We start from the raw sequence: 21,249 nt of genomic DNA, 5'->3' as shown, positions 1-21,249 counted from the left end.
CACTTCCCGTCACCAGACATTGTTGGTATTTAGGGCAACATTGTTAACACTGGTTGTGCGGCGGGCGAGTGGTATGCACCAAGTCATTTATACCACCACTTCAACGAGATACAAGGAGTCACGGACCCTTGGAGCTACTGTGTTGCAATCCCGCGGCTGCCCTTATGGGGGAAATTGTATGAGAGCAAACAGTTGCAAGACGTTTTGCAGAGAAATCCACTCCAAAGAATAGTTACATTTAAAAAGCTTTTCCCGCCCACCCAGCTTCACATGGTTAAACAGAAGCGCTCATCCCAAGGTAGGGGGGGCAGAGGAATTTCTCAAAACTCATGTATGGCCAATAGTCCAAATATAGGTTTGATCCAATCCAAAATGAATCCTAGATGCATTCAAAAAAGCCAACCCAGCCCGCAACTCAGTCCCCTCTCCTAGGTGCAGACATTCCATACAAATCAGAATCAGTATGGGGAGGGGGCCACAATATATAAAAACAAGCCCCTTGATGCCGACTGTAGCTTGCAGGAGCAAGAGGCTGGAGTTTGGTGAAGGCTGGAAACTGGACAGCAGAGAAACAGTTGGCTGGAGAGAATTTGGAAGAGAAAACTGGATGGCTTCAGTGGGCAAGGTCTAGTAGGCAGAGGTATCACCACACATGTTATCCAGCATTTATACTGCACCCTTCACCACCCTCTTTCAGGCTACGCACAGCCACCTCTACGTCTCTCATACCAGACTGTCTGGCCGCAATTCAGGAATGGTACCGCCAATTAGGGGTGTCACGGTATTAGTTTTATGATGGTACGATAACCTTCTTGCCAAATGATGGTATATCATGGTTATCGCGGTATAGCAGGTGGCGTTAACCAATCTTAACAAATATTTTCTAAAAAGGTCATAAATTGTCAGATTTATCATCGCAAACAAAACCAGGCACCCAGGGCCAGAATTGGGCTTTTCAACCTACTTTCCACTGAAATGCCACCCCTTGCTTCCACCAAACACAAACACATGTGGAGAGGAGGAGGAGGAGGAGGGGAGGCCTGCTGCGCTGGCAAAGCAAACTGAATAGCTTTTCTTAAGTGGTCATTTAGGCTTTTAGCTCCCCCACTGGCTAATGGTGAAGATGAACATGTTGCCATCTTTATAACCTGCATGCCACAGATCAATGGAGGCTGATGGTAGTATACGCTTGTGCGCGCACACACACACTCTATACGATACAGCCTTTAGTTTACTTGAGGGCCAAAAGGTGTTCAGTAATCACGGACATCTTACCCTTTGGTATGGCAGCAGGGAATACCCACAGATGAGTGAACTTCGCAGTGTGAATTATATGTAAATTCAATGATAGAACCACGGAAATCCCCCATTGTCATATGTTTAGCAAACATTATCCATTATAAATATTTAAACCCCACAGCTGCCAACCCAAAGTAAACCCTTTTCCCTCTTGGCACTGTATTTATTCTTCCTATTGCTAACATACTGATTTTGTGTCAGGCACGTGTGGTTTATGGAATGGCATAAAAAACTGCTCCAACTGATACTGCTTGCAAGATGGCACATCCAACAATGCAAGACCAAGACTGCGCAGCACTTGCTTACTGCAGCCTTTCGAAATCAGATTGAAAAGCACACTTAACGGTATAAACAATGTGACAGTTATTGTTGTTCAATTAAGTGGTTCACGGTATCTTTAACGGTATACCGTTACATCCCTACCGCCAATGATCTCTGCCTTAATGCCACTAAGACTGAGATCCTCCTCATTGGGACACGCACTCCCTCCTTTCCTCTCCCTCTCTCGGGCTGCCCACTCTGGGCCCTCTTCCTGCTCCTTCCTATGAGGCTAAGAACCTTGGTGTCATCTTCGACTCCACCCTCACTTCTCTCCTCACATCTCTGACATCTCTAAGAAGTCAAACTAGCAGATGCACCTCCTCACAGGTATTCTTCCTTGTCTCACTTTCCACCAGAGCTCACTGTCTCCAGAGCTCTGATGCGCTCTAAGATGGACTATTGCTCAACAGCCCCTTTCTAAAGCTTCCTGCCTCTACTCTGACCTTTACAACTCATCCAGAACAGGACTGAGGGACTAGTCCTTGGCATCAAGCCCAGGGATCATATCTCTCTTGCTCTGAAATCTCTTTACTGGCTCCCTGTGGCCGCAAGAATCAAGTTTAAGACCCTCTGCATCGTCCACAAAGCTTTCTGGGGCCTGGGACCGCTCTATCTCACTTTCTCTTCAAAACATCTTCCTTCTAGAGCTCTCTGCTCATCCACCTCCAACTCTCCAAGGATCAGAAGCTTCTCCACACATTAGAGTCGGGGGCAGATCTGTCTCCTCGGCTGGGGCCTCCTTCTACAACAGCCTCCCTGCCCCTCTCAAACTTGAACATAGCCACCTCTGATTCCAGAAGCAACTCAAGACCTTCCTTTTCGCTTCCGCTTTCTCTCCCCTGCTGATGCACCAAACTTCTCCATGCACTGGTCCTCCTTTGAACTCTGGACCAGCCTCCTGCATGTCCGGTTGCCCTCGCACTGCCTCAGGGCTCCCCAGCACTTAAGGGTCTGTATCTGCAACCCTCCAGTCCCTTCTCTCTGCACTTATGAGCCACCCGCTGGCTGCACTTGAGTTACTGCACTTCCTCCTTCCCCGCATTTGCGCAATCTGAATGACACAAAGCCTAGTAAGATTGTTATTTTGTCCTCCCTTTGTTTCCCCCTTGTCTTGTCGCATCTAGAAATACTTGCGTACAGGAGAGTTAGAAATGCCATATCATATCCCTCTTAGGGCACCTAAACCTTGTCCTTAAGTTTGGCGTAGCGGGACCCTACCCAGGTGTCCAAGAGCTTAGCCTGTTGATAGTGAAGGGGGGGGGGGTTAAGAAAGGAGATATGAAGGTAGACAAGCCACTATAGTATGGTAAAAACACATGTAATGAGGGAAGAGGTGATATGGTTGTGTTAGTAGGAATGCGGGTTTGAGTTCTTGAGAAAATGCGGATGCTGGTTTACATATCTAAACCAGGTGATGGCTGGTAAGAGATGGTGTTGTCTCAAGCGGGTCCTTCTAACGTGGAAGCTTTCACCAGATTTCTTTGAAAGAAACTCATTGTGGCTGTGTTTGCCAAACCAGTTGAACGGGAGATCAGGGCATGTAAAGATGAATGCGTGGGGGGCCATGAGGGAGGTATCAAAGGAGAGGACACACTATACTTCTATATACATACACATTCTAAATCATGGATTTGAACTCTTTTGCTTACATTCTAAATGATGTATTTGTATTCTTTTGCTCAAGTCCGGACTGTTGCTTCAACAGGGCTCAAGATTTGTTTGCCTGCTGCATGATTCAACTTTTTTCTTCAAGTGGAAAGGTCAGTCACAAAAACATATAGAGCATTAAAATAGGGTGCAGAGATGAATGAGCAATGTATCCTAAATAAGAGGATCAATGGAGCTTGAGATGTATAGTTGATGAAAATCCTGTGCACCTCGCCGTTTTGAGTTTGAGACTCTTGAAAAAGATAGTGCTGGTCTAATTAAAAAGGTAAAGCCTTATATATGTTAGACATCAATCTCTTCAGGAAAGAATGTGGCTGTATACATGCAAATAGACTTTAAAAGAGGCGTCAAGTAATGTGCAGTGCATTGTTAGCGCTGAAATTAGTGTTACCTCAGAGGGGGACCAGGAGGGAATAAGACGTTCTCTAGAAGCAATAGGGAGTGACCCTTCTGTCTCTCCCAGTTGACCCCTATGCCATCTTCGAGGATGGCTGGACAGCAGTGGTGGAAATCAGTCTTCGTTAGTTGTGGGGTACAGGACTTGGGGAAAGCTTGCATGTAGGCAGTTGGAGCAGAAAGGGTTCGGGTCACACTTCAGCCCACAGAGGATGAGTGATAAACCCTCTAGAACAGAGGTCTTCAAACTGTGGGGCACGTCCCCCAAGGGGGGCACAGCTGCGTCCCAGGGGGGAGAGCCCAGCATGAATTGGAGGATATGGGCAAGGGCAGCTCACATGGTCGGACTGGACCATAAAACTATCTCGGGCACCAATGAAAAAGTGTCCAGCAATTGCAAATGGATATTCATTCCATTAGTCACAGACTGTTTGAGTAGTAGTGGTGTGGGGGGGGGGGGGGGGTTTGTTAAAATGTAAGCAAATTGTCATATTTAAAGGAAATGTATTCAGCAACAGTGGTCAAAAGTACTAGCTCCATAGTGAAGTAACTCCTCAAACTCTAGCCCACATGGCCAGAAAAGAGGCCCATTTTCACTTGCCTACACTAGCATTTTGCATTGTCGGTACTGGCATTGCCCCATTACCCTATAGGCCAGTCCAGGCCTGGCAGCTCATCCATAATAGGCAAGGGGACGTCTACCCAGCGGCCCCCTCACCCATTATGGAGGAGCCGAGGAACCAGCCCAGTGAAACACTAACACTCCCTCAGCTGCTTTTTCCAGGTGAGGGAATGCTCCTGAACTGTCTGAACTCCCAAAGGGAAACACCGTTTGACAGTTCAGTTCCCCATCCGCACAAGCTCAATGAGCCATGCAAGGCTGGGGGTGTTTTGCTTTGCCAGCCTTGCATAGCTCATTGTAAATGCTGGCTGGGGCACTGCATGTGTGTATGTGTGAGGGGAAGCGCCTGTGCCTCCTCGCACATACGGACAGAGCAACCTGGAGCATTTCAGCACCCACACGCAGGCCCCTGCAGAAGGTACGTTTTTGTTAATTTATTTTTTTATTTAAATATATGTATGTATGCCTGTGTTAGGAGTGGTGATGGGTGCTTGTGTGAATGACAAGAGTGGGTGGGGGGGTGGGGGTGTGTGTGTGTGTGTGTTTTTTTTTTGGTCTGTTGAGCTGATTTTGGCGAGTAGGGGGTAGAGGGGAAACTAGGGTTGTACAACCAACGCATTTTAGAAATGCCTTTGTTGCACAATTACCCTGCCCACCTGCCAAATTCAACTCTCCTTCGGCGCTGTGGAGCCCAGGGGACAGGGCTGTTTTTTTTTTAACTGGATATCTATCCTAGATGGCCAGTCAAAAATACTGTGCTTTCCCCCGTTGGCCTCCCTGTGCCAATTGCAAACTGTTTGGCTTTTTACCCATATCTTTTTCAAGTATGCTCTAAAATACATTTTAACCCATGGTTCAAGCTCCCTCACTGCGCTCGGTTGCCTTTGGTATTTTTGTGGGAAATATTTATGCCCCTCCACTAAACAATTCATCAGCTCCCACTGGCCCTGGGACTGTTGGGAACAGGTGGGGGGAGCCTAGGGACTGTGGTGGGAGCAGGGTGGGGAGAGCCCAGGGACTGGGTAGGAGTGGGATGAGGGAGCCCAGCGAATGTGATGGGAGCAGGTGGGGGAGCCCAGGACTATACTGGGAGTAGGGTGCAGTGACGGCACGCAATAGTTCAGCTATTTGTACATACTGTCCATTCAGCATTTTTGGGGGGGCCCGGCCTGCCCAAACTTTGCTCAGGGGGGGGGGGCAGGTGGGGGGGTTGCAGGCAAAGTTTGAAGACCATTGCTCTAGAACTAAAATCTGTCTGGGAAAAACTAGGGACTGGACATTTTGCAACATAAGCCTGAGGCCGTAACCACTGATGCTGAAGAGACACTGGACTAATGCCATCCTCTTTTGGTTTTCTGTTAAGCCAACCATGTACATAAACCTAATAAAAGCACAGAACTTAATGAATTTGGTCTTGGCATGACACTTGATCTGGGGCACCCACTAAATGCCAACCTTTTAACATTGATTATTGTGGTGATTAATAAAATAAAATTAGCTACCATATGCCATTAATGTTAGTCCAAGTTTACAAAATGAAAACATTTTGCTGTTGCAAATAAAACCTCACAATAGCGACTGAAAAAAGGTTTCAAATGCACCCATTTAGTTAAGACTCACAGAATAGAGCCCACACCTTTAGGGGTCCAGAGCCCCCAAAATTCCATTCAGTGCCCATTCATTAGGGAAGGGCAGAAAATGTAACATGTTTAGAAATGTTCCTAACATCCAGCCTGGTGCTAGAAGAGTAGGTACCGAAAGAAGAGGGACCTGGAGTGAATACGTTTGGATTTCAAGAGCTAAAATAATGCTGCATTTCATGGAATGACCTGCAAAGTAAACAAATGAAACCTGACAAACCAACTTTAACAGCAGTACCTCTACCATGTTGGCTGTTGCTTTATTGTCCCCATCCTGAAAATCAGACAAGAACCTATATGCAATGTAATGAGAACCAAAGGAAATGTCACATTGTGTAGCTGTACTAAGACAAATCAAAGACTATGATCCACTCCAGTCAGTCATCAAACCATTAAGCGCCTACCATTTTAAGTGCATTGCTCACCAGCGTTTGCCTTACATTGCTCCCTCCCCTATACCCTGCACTTCTCGTCTCTGGCCGTCCAAATGTCACAAAGGTCTAGTAGAATCACGACTGTATGGTACTGTACTTTTATGCCATTATTTTCTCCCCTTGCTCCTTCCCCCTTGCCTTGTGGCGCCTCCAAACACCATTTTGTTGTATAGGCACCCAACAAATTCTCAATAAACAAAAAATGGTAGCAGTTCACGTTTTGCCATCTATCTTTTCTGTTCATTGCGTGATCAATACCACGCAAACTGCAGTAGCCGTGATACAGTAATATTCACCACACTGGTGCATAAAGCACCACACGGAAATTTAAAAAAAGGTCATTCCGGCAGCAAACATTGTTTTGTTTTACTTTTGGCTGCATTTGACAGGTTTCCAAAGAATGTTGGGAGAGGACGCAAAGAAGGTGCTGTTAAGTTTGCAGATTCTACAAAAAGTAGTGGATGTTATATCCGGCCTACGTCCCGCAGCGCCGCTTAATAAAAGCCCCGCCCCCGACAGGGGGAGGCAGTTCCGGGCAAACCCAGCACAGCGTGTGGGTGTCTTATCTGCGCTCCTGCCGATGCCGCGCCCCAGGCCACGCGGCCTCCTGGACCGGTGCCAGCCCCACGTGCGGGGCCTCCAGAGCACCGGTACATTACAATGGCGACGAGGAAGTGAGCGAGCAACCACGCGCTCTACATCACCTCACACGCGGACGTCCTGCACAAATTTTTGGACACCCGGTGGGGGGCCACCGAGACCACGTGACCCCCACCCCAAAAAAAAAAAAAATTTCTTTTCTCTCTCGGTCATTCCCTATCCAAAAGGGGTCGAGAATTTCTTTTTTTCTCTCTTCGTTTGCTTTTCCTCCTGCATGGCGCACATGCTACAAGGCGCCCATCGGTCGGCGCACAAGTGCCAGTGGGCACATTCACCGCGAAAGAACACTCCTCAATGCAATGTGCGGACGAACCCATGAGGCAGGACAACATCAGGCCAGCACGACGGCATAATCAACAAACCGAGGGTAGGTGACACCATGGCGGCTGGGTCATCAACTCTTGGACCTTCCACGCCGTCCAGGATCGCGGCAAACCTATCGATGGCGTCGCCACCACCCCGCACGCTGGGCAGTTCGTCGACGTTGGTTCAACCCTTCGACCCATTCACCGACCCATCGTCCAGTGGACCCAGATGGCAGTTATGGCTACAAAAGTTCGAGATGGCCATGGAATGCAAGGACATCACGCCATCCAGAAAGATGAAAGCTCATCTGCTCCTCAGTGTGGGCGACGAGGTGCTACGCATCTTCAACTCCCTGAATGTTGATGATGGCCAAGGCGCGTACCTGAGTGCGAAGGACGCCTTAACGGCACATTTCCGCCCGCAACTAAATCCAGACTATGAGACTTTCATTTTTTGCACGACTATCCAGGCCACTGATGAGACTCTAGACGCCTACCACACGAGGCTGAGGAAACTGGCCATGTCGTGCGAGTTCACGAACACGGAGAGGGAGATCAGACGACAAATCAAAAATGGCATACATTCGGAGAAGCTGAGGCGTCTCGTACTCAGTGAGAAAGGCATCCCTCTACAACGCATCCTGGAACTGGGTCGACAGAGGGAGCTTGCCCACTCCAGGGCCGCCAACATGGAAGCGACACTACAGAAACTGCAGCCGTCCCTCTCAACAGCGATGGTCGCCCAGATCTCCGACAGACCATTTACGAGAGGTGAAAGCGGCAGCAACCACACCCAGAACAGGTGGCAACCTCGAGTACCAGGACCCACGGAATGTGGGTGGTGTGGTGGTCAAAGACACAGAAGGCGAAACTGCCCGGCGCAAGGCACCACGTGCGGAGCGTGCGGCAGGAAGGATCACTACGCGAAAGTGTGCAGATCAGCGAACACACCACTGCAGCCCCCACAAGGCACTCAGGAAAAGGGGTCCCAGAAAAAAAAAGCAAGCCAGCGCAAGGAGGGTCGCAGTAGTCAACTCCTCGACGGAAGAGGAAGGGGATGTCTCTCAGCCCTACGGCAAACGGCAGGCATGGAGAGCGAAGGAAAGGGCCGAAAGGTATACCTGGTATCCGCACTGAATCAGGGGCCAGTACCGCCGAAAAGAACCGCCAGACGACGAAAATGCACGGTCTCCATCCAAGGCCAGTACGTACAGATGACCATTGACACGGGAGCCTCGGTAAACGTCATGCCAACCAGTGTCTTCCAAACTCTTACACCACCACCTGAGCTCACATCTACAGACACTCGTCTATTTGCCTACGGCAGCTGGAGACCCCTGCCAGTCATCGGGAGGTTCCGCACCACTCTTGAACATGGCGAACAGAAGGTGTGGTCAAAGATATATGTTGTGAAGGCGGGGATCGAAAGCCTACTGAGCGGAGATGCGGCTGAAGACTTGGGCGTGGTCAAATTCATCTGCCACAATGACTACGCAGCCGAAGTCGAGAACTTTCTCAGGCAACACCCCAAGCTACAGAAGGGGATAGGCTGTCTCAAGGGAAAGACTATCAAACTACACATTGATCAATCAGTGCAACCACGTGCGGTGAGACACCGGAGGACACCGTTCCACGTGAGGGAACAGGTAGAGAAAGAGTTAAAGTCACTGGAAGCTGCCGGAATCATTGAAGAAGTCACGGGACCAACGCCGTGGGTCTCCCCGATGGTGGTCACCAGGAAGCCCAAACAGCCCGGAAAAGTCCGGATCTGTATTGACATGCGCTTGCCCAATGCGTCCATAAAAAGGGAACGACACATAACACCAACAATCGATGAAATCATCACCGACCTCACTGGGTCATGTGTGTTCTCGAAGGTAGACTTAAAAGCGGGGTACCACCAACTTAAGCTCCACAGAGAGTCGTGCTACATTACCACTTTCTCAACCCACCTAGGTCTGAGGAAGTACAAGCGCCTGAGTTTCGGCATCTCCTCGGCCACGGAAGTCTTCCAACAGACCATACAGGAGGTCATCAGAGGCATACCAGGGGTATTGAACATGAGCGATGATATCCTAATACATGCACCTGACACCAAGGAACACATCACGAGACTGAAGACACTCCTGGGCAGGTTGGAAGAAGCCGGACTCACAATCCATCGAGAGAAGTGCGAGTTCCTAAAATCGGAAATAACCACCTTCTGGTACAAGTTTGACCGCACCGGCATCTCACCTGATCCCCAAAAAGTGGCGGACATCCAAGCTGCTAGTCCCCCAGCGACCCCCACCGAAGTACGCAGTTTTCTGGGAATGGCCACCTACTGTGGCAGATTCATTCGAAACCTAGCAACCCTTTCTGAACCGCTACGGGAACTTACAAAGGTCAGCACCAAGTGGGTCTGGGGGCAGGAATGCCAGGAAGCTTTCGAGAGCATTAAAGACTCCCTGTCGACTGATACCAAGATGGCCTACTATGACACGGACCTACCGACAGAACTATTTGTGGATGCCAGCCCAGTAGGACTTGGAGCAATCCTGATGCAAGTCACGAAGGAGGGCGAAAAAAGACCGATCGCATATGCATCCAGGGCACTCACAGCTACGGAACAAAGGTACTCCCACATAGAGAAGGAGGCCATTGCCGTACTATGGGGGTGTCAACACTTCCACATGTACCTGTATGGGCGCAAGTTCACGGCAATCACTGACCACAAGCCCCTACTACCAATTTTCACCGGGTCATCGGCGCACCGACCAGCCAGAATCACCAAGTGACTGCTACACCTCCAGCAATATGATTACGAACTCGTCTACCAGCGGGGCAGTGGCAACCCGGCGGACTTCCTTTCGAGACACCCACGTCCAGCCACTCAGCAGGAAGTTCTGATCGCCGAAGAAACGGAGGAACACATTTGTCAAGTGGTTCGCACCATGAGGCCCAAAGCGGTAAACATTGAGGACATTGCAACAGAAACCCTAAATTACCCCTGTTGCGACCTGGTAAAAGATGCCATCATGTCAGGCAACTGGAAGGAATTCATGACGCATACCCGCAACAGAACCGAGGGGGCTAGGGAGTTCCTGGCCGGCATGTTCACGGTTCGACAAGACCTCTCAATCACCGAAGGAGGGCTCCTGCTGAGGGGTGATCGTATCATCATACCCCCAAATTTGCAAGACAGGATAGTAGCCCTAGCGCATGAGGGACACCAGGGTCTCGCAAGAACAAAGGCCCGGGTCAGACACAGTGTGTGGTTCCCGCACATCGATGATCGGGTCGAAGGCTTAGTGAACACCTGTTTACCCTGCCAAATAGCGGGTGGGCCCCCAGATTCAGAACCGATTCTGTCGGCCGAGCGCGGCCGGGCTAGATGGGAAGCGATCAGTATTGATTTTTGCAAAATCAGAGAGGGTCTACATCTACTGGTGGCAATTGACGATCACTCACGCTATCCAGAGGTCGAGATACTGGAGTCCACCGCCGCGGAAGTGGTCATCCCGGTGATAGAAAAGATGTTTGCCACTCATGGTCTGCCCACAACCATTAAGAGTGACAATGGACCCCCGTTCACAGGGGAAGAGTTCAAGCAATATTTACAGGAACTGGGCATCAAATACCACCACATCATGCCGAGGTGGCCACAAGCCAATGGGGACGTCCAGCGGTTTATGAGGACCATCAATAAGGTGCTCCGAGTGTCAAGGGCAAACGCCAGCCCGTGGAAGGTCGATCTATACCGCTTCCTGCGGAACTATCGGGTCACCCCACACAGCACCACGGGCATACCACCTGCTGACCTCATGTTTGGAACCATCATCAAATCGTCGATTCCCCATCACCCAAGCAGGACCCCCGATGACGTCGACAATGCCCGCATGGAGATGAGGAGAACACGTGCCAATGAAACGAAGAGCAAGGCCGTCCGACCATCGGGTGGGTGACCAAGTCATCATGTTATGAAACCCCACGAAGTGCAAGCTAGACACCAGGTACAAGAAACTGCCATGGACTGTCAGCAACCGGCGCAGGACCATGATAACAATGACCCGGGGGCGTCGGAAAGTGACAAGGAATGCCTCCTGGTTCAAGCCCGTGCCCTGCACTCTCTGGACGGACTGCGAGGGCCCTCAAGACGACAACTTACAACAAGACAGCGAAGAGCTGGCGCAAGACCCAGAGGAAGAAGCCGCATGGGACCGCAGCTGGCAACCAGAGAGCCTGGCCGGCAGTGGGGACGCCTGCAGTGAAGGTGAGCAGATTCACGAGCCGAGCGGGGACAGCCCCCAGGTGAAGCGGTACAGTCTGAGAGCCAACACGAGGCCGCCCGCGAGGCTGAATGACTATGTATGCTGAGCAGACACCGTCGCCAAGCATCCCACACAAGGGGGAGCTGGTACAGTGTGAAAAGAGAACTGTGTCAGGCATTTGAAGTTGAGTATGTTGATTGTGTTAATGTTAAGTTTATTTGAAATAAAGGAGGAATGTTATATCCGCCCTACGTCCCGCAGCGCGGTGACGTAGGGCCGCTTAATAAAAACCCCACCCCCGACAGTGGGAGGCAGTTCCGGGCAAACCCAGCACAGCGTGTGGGTGTCTTTTATCTGCGCTCCTGCCGATGCCGCGCCCCGGGCCGCGCGGCCTCCTGGACCGGTGCCAGCCCCACGTGCGGGGCCTCCAGAGCACCGGTACATAACAGTGGACACAAATAGCATTGAAGGACTGTTTGCAAGGCAAATCAATCGCCAAAATACCCACTTAGAGCGTTTGAGCATTAATTTCACACAAATGAATAAAATAAAAACCCACGTAGTTTGATGGACATTACATTCATATGTATTGTGCCACAACGTAGGAGCTAAATAGTCGAACAAGTTAATTGGGATAATGAATGCACTTTAATAAAAAGGGAACGTTGTATGTACTCTGCAGTTCTCTTCAAATATAAAGCGTGCAACATTGGACTTCAAAGCTTGTCATGCACAGAGCTGGCTAATTTTAACCCAATTCATTAAATTGTGGTCAGTAACACCACGCAAAGGTTAGTACCGTGTTACAGAATAGGCTTCCCTTACTGGTCAGTATCATTCATACTGATGTCCTTGAAAACAAAAACCCACATTAGAGCACTTTGAGTCTAAGCTCGGAAGTCATGAAGGCTGTGTAAAGTGGTTCCTATACTCTCGACTCACCTGCACCCCAAGCAACGACCCAGCCTCACATGAACCCCCATTTATATCAAACGTGATCTGAAGGTGCGCAGCCCTTACGAAAAATGTTCTCCAGGTTAACAACTCTCTGCCTTATAACACCAGTGTCTATACCCAGCTTTAAAACTTTACATGTAATCAGGATATGCCAGATGGTGTTTTTATTGACTTTTACTTTACACCTTGAATTAAAGTTTCGTACAAATTCCCCTATTGAGTCTATAAGGAGCACGCGGAGGCACGGCTGTATATCTTCTGAAATCAGATACTCTTCGAGACAAACGCCCAAATGAAACTGCATGCAATTCAGCACGAGCAGCGGTTTGCTATTATTATTATTACACGAGTGCACAGCAAATATCAAATACACCGGTGTTAATAACGTTCTGTATATCGAAATTTAGACACGGCCATTAATTATTACCGCAGGAGAAAGGCACTAAACGAATTGCCATTATTACAATCTTCAAAATGAGTGCCGTCGTCTGAAACTCTTGCGATCAAAATACGTCAAATACCGTTTTAACAAAGCGATGTATACAGGTTTGCGTGAACCTCGCCACCTAAAGAAGCCACCTTTGCTCTTTCTAACCACCGCCGGAGATAAGCTCCTACCTTCTTAAATTGGAGGTACAAGGCGTCCCCGCACGCTTCCCTAAATCAAGACTTAAATCACAAACGGAGCCACTCGTTTGGCTGTGCGTGCCGGCCTCTAGCAACCCTCTGTGCCCTTTCGAGGTTATCGACCGTCCTTTCCTCCCAAGATGAACTCCCAAACCCTACTGCAGGGAACTACTATATACGGAGCCGGGCGGAAGAAGGTTCTGGACTTGTGTGACGTCGGTGCCCAGAAAATTCTCTCGCGCCGCTGGTTCCTTCCAGAAATCTCTAGCTAAATGACAGCTGAACGGCATGGTCGCTAAGGCAACTGGGAGGAGAAATAGAAATGAGACAATGAGACCATCGACTGTTCCAACATGGCCGATGAACATGTACACGTAAGAACTGAATAGCCATATTCAAGTGTCACGGAAGTATTGCTCATGTAAAATAATTATTATATGCCTATACTGGCAGTGACAGTAAATAAGCTCGAGAGCCAAATGATTGCTTCCTGACCCAGAGGCATATGCTTGCCTCAGACAACGTTGCGTTTCTGTGCAATTTTTAAAAATAAAAAATGTGAGATTTAAATATACATGCATTAGAAATATGGTGAGCTGTGTACACATATTCCGCTTTAATTATTTTTACTTTCCACGAGACGTAAATATACCAAACTCAGATAACCTTAAAAAAAGCCTACATTTCCCAAGAAGAATTGGGTGCTCCCAGTCAGACAAACCATAGCTCTCAACCATTTGGGTCGCGAAGGCGGGTGAAAACACCCGATTTTAGTTTTGGCGGGTGAGTCGCCCATTGAAATGAATGGGCGTGCTGGAGGATTGGCGGGTGAGTCAGCTGTTTACAAGGCGGGTGACACCCGCCAAAAGCGTGAGAGTTGAGAGCTATGGACAAACAAAAACAGCTATCTACGGATCCCTTTCCACGACTCAGCGCTTACTTTTCAGTTGCAATCGGCACAGGAACCGTTACCACTTTGTTTTTCCTTCCCTGTACTCAGTATTGGTGAAATACAAACCTCCAATTATCCACAATCTCTAATGAAACAGGCATTGGCAATGCCAATAGAATTGCCATTAACTGATGTTCTTTGCATTTTGCATTTATGGACACCTGTGTACAAGGAGGAGAGTGCAAAGTTTTAAAGGAGGATGCCATAAATTGTGCAGATTGAGAAGGAGAATGGAGCAAGGGAGGAAGCCATTGATTGAGGGTGCCATTGGTGATGAGCAAGAGGAAATATGAGCGAGAATGGGTCAGAGTGAGTGGGTAGGAAATAGAGAGTGGTGTTACGTCTTTAACTGGGTGTGTGCATGCGCGAGCCTCGTTATGGTCACACATGCGCGTTTGAAATAAAGACGGTCCGTGCGGGAGATGCATACATGCCAACCCTCCCGATTTAGGCAGGAGAATCCTGATTTTTCAGTGAAAAATATTGCTGTTGCTAATACAGCACTTGTCTGCACTTACCTCGCACTTGCCACCAGCTGGCCCTTGTTATCTATCCTGTATGCTGTATGCTAATAACCCTGTACTGCACTTTCCCCTCTCCCTTTCCCCCATGCACTTTTCCCTTCCCCTCTACCCTTGCACTTGGGCGATCTGAATGACACCTGGCCTAGTAAGATCGTTGTCTGTCTCCCCTTGTTCCCCCCGCCTCGTCGCGCCTTGAAACACTTGTGTATAGGCGCGTTACAAATGCCTTATCATATCATATCATATCATATTTGTCAATATTGTGGGTATGACTTGCCGCATTCAGAAGGCTGTCCAGCTAAGTCAAGGGTCTGCGGGAGATGCAACACACCAGGGCACCATGCCAGGATGTATAGAGCTGATGCCCCAGTTGTCACGCAGAGAGGGCCCGCCCGGCTAAGCGGTGGGTTTAGGAGACAACGCAATATCGCTGCAGTGGATATTTGACCCAGAGGCTCAACATCGCAGAGGAGGAGGATGAAGAAGTCATCTTCATCTCGAATTTGCCGACAGGGACCAAGAAACACAGACAACCGACATGCGTTGTGGACATTCAAGGGGTTCCTACACAGGTGCTAATTGACACTGGGGCCTCGGTGTGTGCGCTGGCCACTGAACATTATTAGGACATCCCAGGTCCTCCTCCACTGGACAAGTCAAGGGACAAAATGTTCACGTTCGGGGGTGACACTCCCTTGCCCATAAAAGGGGTGTTTGTGGCTCCCGTATCCCGAGAAGACAAGGCGATTAAAGCAAGGTTTTTTGTCACAGATGTCAGCCCACGGTCCCTGTTGAGTTGTGCGGCCTCGGAAGCGTTGGACCTTGTTCATTTTGCACTTGCGGTCTACCAAGGGGACATTACTTCACTTTTGGAGAGATTTGCGGATACCTTCCAAGGGATTGGCAGACTGAAAGCAGAGCCAGTGCGACTGCATATAGACAAAACCATTCACCCGACAGCGCTGAAGCACCGACGTATTCCGTTCCACCTTCTTTCCCAGGTCGAAGATGAGCTCGAAGCACTTATCAGCATGGACATCATCAAAAGGGTGGAGGGGCCGACCCCATGGGTCTCGCCGATAGTTGTGGCGCCGAAGCGCAAACAACCAGGCAAGGTACGCATCTGCATGGACATGCGGTTGCCCAATGCAGCCATTAAGCGTGAATGCCACCTAACGCCCACACTAGATGACATTATCGGCGAACTGCAGGGAGCCAGGATATTCTCCAAGCTGGATCTGAGGGCAGGATACCACCAACTGGAGCTGCACGCAGACTCGAGGTACATTACCACCTTTACCACACACAAAGGTCTGTACCAATTCAAGCGCCTTAGCTTCGGGATATCCTCCGCCACGGAGGTCTTTCAAAATGCCATCAGGGGCACTCTGGCAGGCCTCAAGGGAGTGATAAATATGAGTGACGATATTTTAGTCTTCGCCACATCGCATGCCGAGCACATGAAACGTTTAGAGGCAACCCTGCAAAGACTGAAAGACCTTGGCCTCACTTTACATCGTCAGAAATGCGAATTCTTCAAGGACCATATTGGGTTCTTTGGTTTCGTGTTTCACGAGAACGAGGTGTCCCCAGATCCGGAAAAAGTCAGGGATATCCGCGAAGCTGTCGCCCCCCAGTCGCCGACAGAAGTCTGCAGTTTTCTGGGGATGGTTAATTATTGCAGCCGATTCATCAAGGGGCTGGCATCCCTCTCTGAACCCCTCCGGGCCCTGACAAAGAACAACGCTGTCTGGATGTGGGACAAAAGAGAACAAGAGGCATTTCTTGCGATCAAGAGGGCGCTGTCCGACCAGGACACGGTTGCATACTTTGACCCCATGGCCGAATCCGAGATTGTGGTGGATGCAAGCCCGGTGGGCCTGGGGGCAGTCCTAATGCAAGCGGATGCGAGAGGTGAAATGCTACCCATTGCATATTCGAGTAAAGCCCTCACGGAGACAGAGAGACGCTACTCTCAGATTGAGAGGGAGGCCCTAGCTATACTGTGGGGCTGCAGACACTTTAGGTTGTACATTCTTGGGAAACCCGTGACTGTTATAACAGATCACAAGCTACTTCTGCCCATCCTAGCGGGCGCATCTTCAAAGCCACCTCCCCGGATAGAGCGGTGGATGCTCGCCCTTATCGAATATTGGGTCAAATTGGTATACCGCCCGGGGACGAACAATCCGACAGACTACCTGTCCTGCCACCCCAACAAGGAAAGGGAAGATGGACATGGGGAAGTGGTGGAGTGCCAAGAATTCATCCACAACATTGTGGAGTGTGCCATGCCGGTGGCGCAGGACAGAAATTTTGTGGCACAGGAGTCTGCAAACGACGAGGTATTCAAGCATCCAAGCTGCGATTAGGAGTGGGGAATGGAGAGATATCCTACAGAACAACACAAGGAGGGAAGACAGAGCCCAGAGGGACCTCCAGGCATTATGGAAAATTTGTGATGAACTCTCCATCTCTGAGAGATGCTGCTAAGAGGGAGGAAAATTGTCGTTCCACGGTCCCTGAGGGCTCGAATCCTGGAGCTGGCCCACTCTGGACACCAGGGTGTGGCAAAGACGAAGGCGAGACTGCGGCCAAAAGTATGGTTTCCAGATCTGGAGGGCCTTGTTGAGGTGTACGTGAAAGGATGTTTGCCGTGCCAAGCAGCAAGCCCCCTGGAAAGAGCGCCACCGATCAACTCCATGGAGCGGAGTGAGAAGCCATGGGGTACGGTCCATGCTGACTTTGGATCGACCGGAAGGGGCATGTACTTCTTAGTGGTAGTGGACCAGTGGTCGAGATATCCGGAAGTGGAGCTCGTGGATTCAACGGCCAGTGACCATACTATCCTGGCATTAGAAAAAATGTTTGCCACGCATGGCCTCCCGGAAGTTCTCTGCACGGACAATGGACCAGCATTTACTGGAAACCAATTTGGGCAGTATCTGAGAGAAAGGGGTATACAGCAGCAGGTGTCGCCACTCTGGCCCCGGGCGAATGGAGAGGCCGAAAGGCTCATGAGAATGCTAAACAAGGTGTTTCTCATTGTAGCAAACAGTGGAGGGGCACTGAAGAGGAATCCTTTTGAGTTTCTCAGAGAGTACAGGGTGACCCCTCACCAGTCCACCAGAGTGGCCGCAGGAGAGGCTCTGTTTGGGCGATGTCCGAGAGGGCTCCTCCTGGAAGAGGAAGGGCGTGAGCCGGGGGTTATAGACAATGACAGAGTGAGAAAAGAGCTTGAGGCCCACAATGAGAAGGAGAGCGGAAGGAGAAGGCTGCAAGACAAGGAGATAGTGGTGGGAGACTCAGTGCTAGTATGGAAACGCAGGCCCGAAGGAAAGTTGTCTTTGCCTTATGAGCCACAACCGTGGGCTGTCACTCATGTCAAGGGGTCCATGGCTACCACGGTGAGCGAAAGAGGAACTATCACCCGCAACCAACCATTTTTCAAGAAGATCAACATCCGGCCCGGAGATGCTGAGCCGGTGGGGTCCTCACGACACGAGAACGGTGCTGAGCTCCCTGAAGAGGACCCGTCCGTGGATCCGCCATGGGCAGTCGGGACCCCGCCACCATGTCCGAGAGTGGAGCGGCGGTACCCTGCACGACAAGGACGCAACTTACCGGTTCGGCTCAAGGACTACGTCCTGGACTCAGGAGACTGAACAGGTGACTGCCCGAGGCCAATAAACTGCTGTTAAGAAAAGTTAATGTTTGTTATTTGAGCCTGTTCAAGTTGCGAGTTATTGCACTATTTTGTTTAAAGAAAAAAAGGGATGTTACGTCTTTAACTGGGTGTGCGCATGCGCGAGCCTCGTTATGGCCACGCCTGTGCATTTGAAATAAAGACGTTCCGTGCGGGAGATGCCGCTGGGACCTTGGAATGAACGGACATGTGTTCACTGTTGTCTGGGTGTGCATGCGTGCGGATGCTAATACGGGGCGGCCCGAGGCACGGGGGACACCATCACAAGTGGGAGAGCCAGGATGAAAAGGGCTGGAGAGAGGGGTAATTTAGATGGAGGAATAGAGCGGGGTAAGTTGTGGGGGAATAAAGGGTGTAAGGTAGGTGGAGCCAAATAGAAGGGGTACGGTGCATGGTGGGGGTAAAGAGAGAAGGGGTAGGGTTGAGTGGAGAAAGAGGGATCGGATGGATGGTGGTTCAGAGTGGGGGGCTTTGTTTTGCATGGAATTCTAGGACTTGTGTTTTTTTAAATTTCAAATGGGAAATAAAAACAAGCCCAGAGTCAAAAGGGAAAACACGGGACTAGGTGACCTTCTTACTTGGGAGCTCTGTGTACTTTTAAATTCATACAAGTGAGACTGCTGAGCTGGGACTGAGGAATACTTTTTTTAAACGTTTGTTAAGCGGTTGGAAAATGTGTTGGTGTTGGTGGGGTGAATGTGCTCGCTGGTCCAGCTCTGTTTACCTTCCCTGCTCCCTCTCAGAGCTCTGATGCTGCTGGCAGCAGTCTCTAGCCTCCTTTCTGTACTTTTGACCATGCCTTCAGCCCTTGTGCGTATATATGCGTTGCCAGTTGTCTATTCAGGCCGTATCCACATCCATGACTGCCCTCCCAATTTAGGCTGGAGAGTCCTGATTTTGTTAGCAAAAATGTTGCTATTTTTTACTTTTTTAAATTCAACTCACCCGATTGCTTCTCCCCCAAAGCTGCTGCAAAGTGTTGGCATTTATGGATGAGACACACAGGCTCTTGCTTGAAACCGAGAATGTAGGATGGCTGGTCCCACAGCCGGGGATATTTGGAGCAGCTTCTATTCAAAAGAAGAACACCATCAGACTTCAGCCTCCTTCAGTTTCCCACTGACGTGTGAACGTTGCTTGAGCCTATTTGAGCTGCCATTACCAAGCGTATCATACTTCAAGATACATGGCTTTCAGGAACCACTGTACGACCTGGTGTTAAGTAACTGTTTTCGTGTGGCATTTGTTAACACTAGTTTTGCCATTTTGTTGAACAGTAATGTCCATTTCCCAATGTATTGATCTCGGAAAATTAAGCCCTTCCAGATATCAAACCCATGTCAAAGGTCTCTGCAGCAATAGGTTAGCTCACTGGGCTATTCTGCCCAGTCAGTGTTTCTAAACATTCTAATCTCTCAGAATAAATGGCCCTCTATATTTGCATGTTGTCCTTGTTTTAACCTTGGAAGATTGCTTCTCCATTGTTCTGCATAAGGCGGAAAAGCCTGGTGGAGCTATGCATTATATTCACCACCAAACCTCTGCTGCAGCAGCTAGAACTGTGACATTCTAGGGCTTAGCCTAAATTCCCCAGGAAGTACCGTTTTATTTTGTGTTTCTATATCGTGTAAACACCACACAAGCGGAATGTACAGTAAAACATGCAGAGCATAGCAAACAACTAAACAAAAATAAGACAGTGGCAGGGGCACGATTTTCCTAGCGTGGGAATAGTCTCCATTCACTTACACCACATCATTCCGGTTTAAGTGCCGTGTGGATGATAGGCTAGGAAGGGGAACATAACACCTAGTATACAATAATGTTACCAGCAGCACAGCAACAATAACAGTAACAAGACAGGTGGACCACCACCATTACACTCATTCAGGAGAACCTCTGCATAGCTAGCTCAAAGCACAACGTTCCTGGGCTAGCTTTAACTGTCAAACTTAAACCGTTAACTGTCAAAGGGAGACTTTGTTTCCCATTTGACAGTTTTCAGCACCCCAGTATGCATGCCTCCTGGGCCTACAGCATGCAAGGGTGTGAGCATTTTGCTTCTCGGGCTTTGTATGTCCCACTGGGGATGCAGGCTGGGGAACTGCAGGTTGAACATATATGGTGGGGTGCTCTGGCTCCTCTCCGCACATTCATAGGGACAAGGATGCTGAGCTGGGAGTACTCCAGCTCATCCGTGCATGCACAGAGAGAGCTTCCTGGTTCCTATTGCATGGTGTGCAGAAGTTGCAGGGCTAGCGTGGGAGCCTGCGTCATTGAGTCAGAGGCAGAGTCTGAACCAGGGCTGGAGGTAAGGAAAGAAAATGTGTGCATGTGTGTATGCGTGCATGGTAGGGTTTGTGTCTGTAAGTGGGTGCGAATGAGCGAACGTATGTTGTTTGGGTGTGTGTGAATGAAAGAGTTTATGTTGTATAGGTGCATGGTTGAAATAGGGTGTATGAATGCTGTTTGGGTGCATGGGTGAATGGATACTAATGCTGTATGAATGTGTGCACTTGCGTGCAGGCCAGGGAGTGGTCCTCTGGTTGTGAAGGTTACATTTATGTAGCAGACAGCCGTATGAACATATTTACTTACTGCGGCATGGCCTTTTTACTGGCATCAAGGGTACACCCAAAATATGAGTGTTCTCACATAGCCATCGTGGCCTGCGTTGGTGCAACCAGTATGTACGTGTTTTTGTACTGTTGTATTTCATTTTATGCTAGTTCAGATAACAGAAGCATGTTCTTCTATCGTAACACTGCCATACATTGGTGCAGCCTGTATGGGCATTTATGGGCAGAGCCAGAATGAAAATGTTTTAATACAGGCATATATTATGGGCAAAAGCATCATGAAAAAGCATTAGAAAAAAGTTCCTGTAT

The 21,249-nt window shown here is 49.4% G+C and overlaps 1 protein-coding gene across 1 annotated transcript in view; it reads right to left on the bottom strand.

Moving 5' to 3' along the window:
* The window catches only part of LOC138580874 (dnaJ homolog subfamily A member 4-like), a 325,024-nt gene extending 311,633 nt beyond the window's left edge, over positions 1-13,391 (bottom strand). The window contains exon 1 of the mRNA XM_069651762.1: positions 13,171-13,391. The gene's annotated coding sequence lies outside the window, so the exon portion shown is untranslated. The remainder of the gene's footprint in view (positions 1-13,170) is intronic.
* Between the last annotated feature and the right edge of the window lie 7,858 nt (positions 13,392-21,249).

This window comes from Ambystoma mexicanum, chromosome 3p, assembly GCF_040938575.1.
Source record: "Ambystoma mexicanum isolate Mex_15411 chromosome 3p, UKY_AmexF1_1, whole genome shotgun sequence".
Taxonomy (NCBI): Eukaryota; Metazoa; Chordata; class Amphibia; order Caudata; family Ambystomatidae; genus Ambystoma; species Ambystoma mexicanum.
Note: the sequence above shows the minus strand (reverse complement) of the source record. Positions and strands in the feature narration are given on the sequence as shown.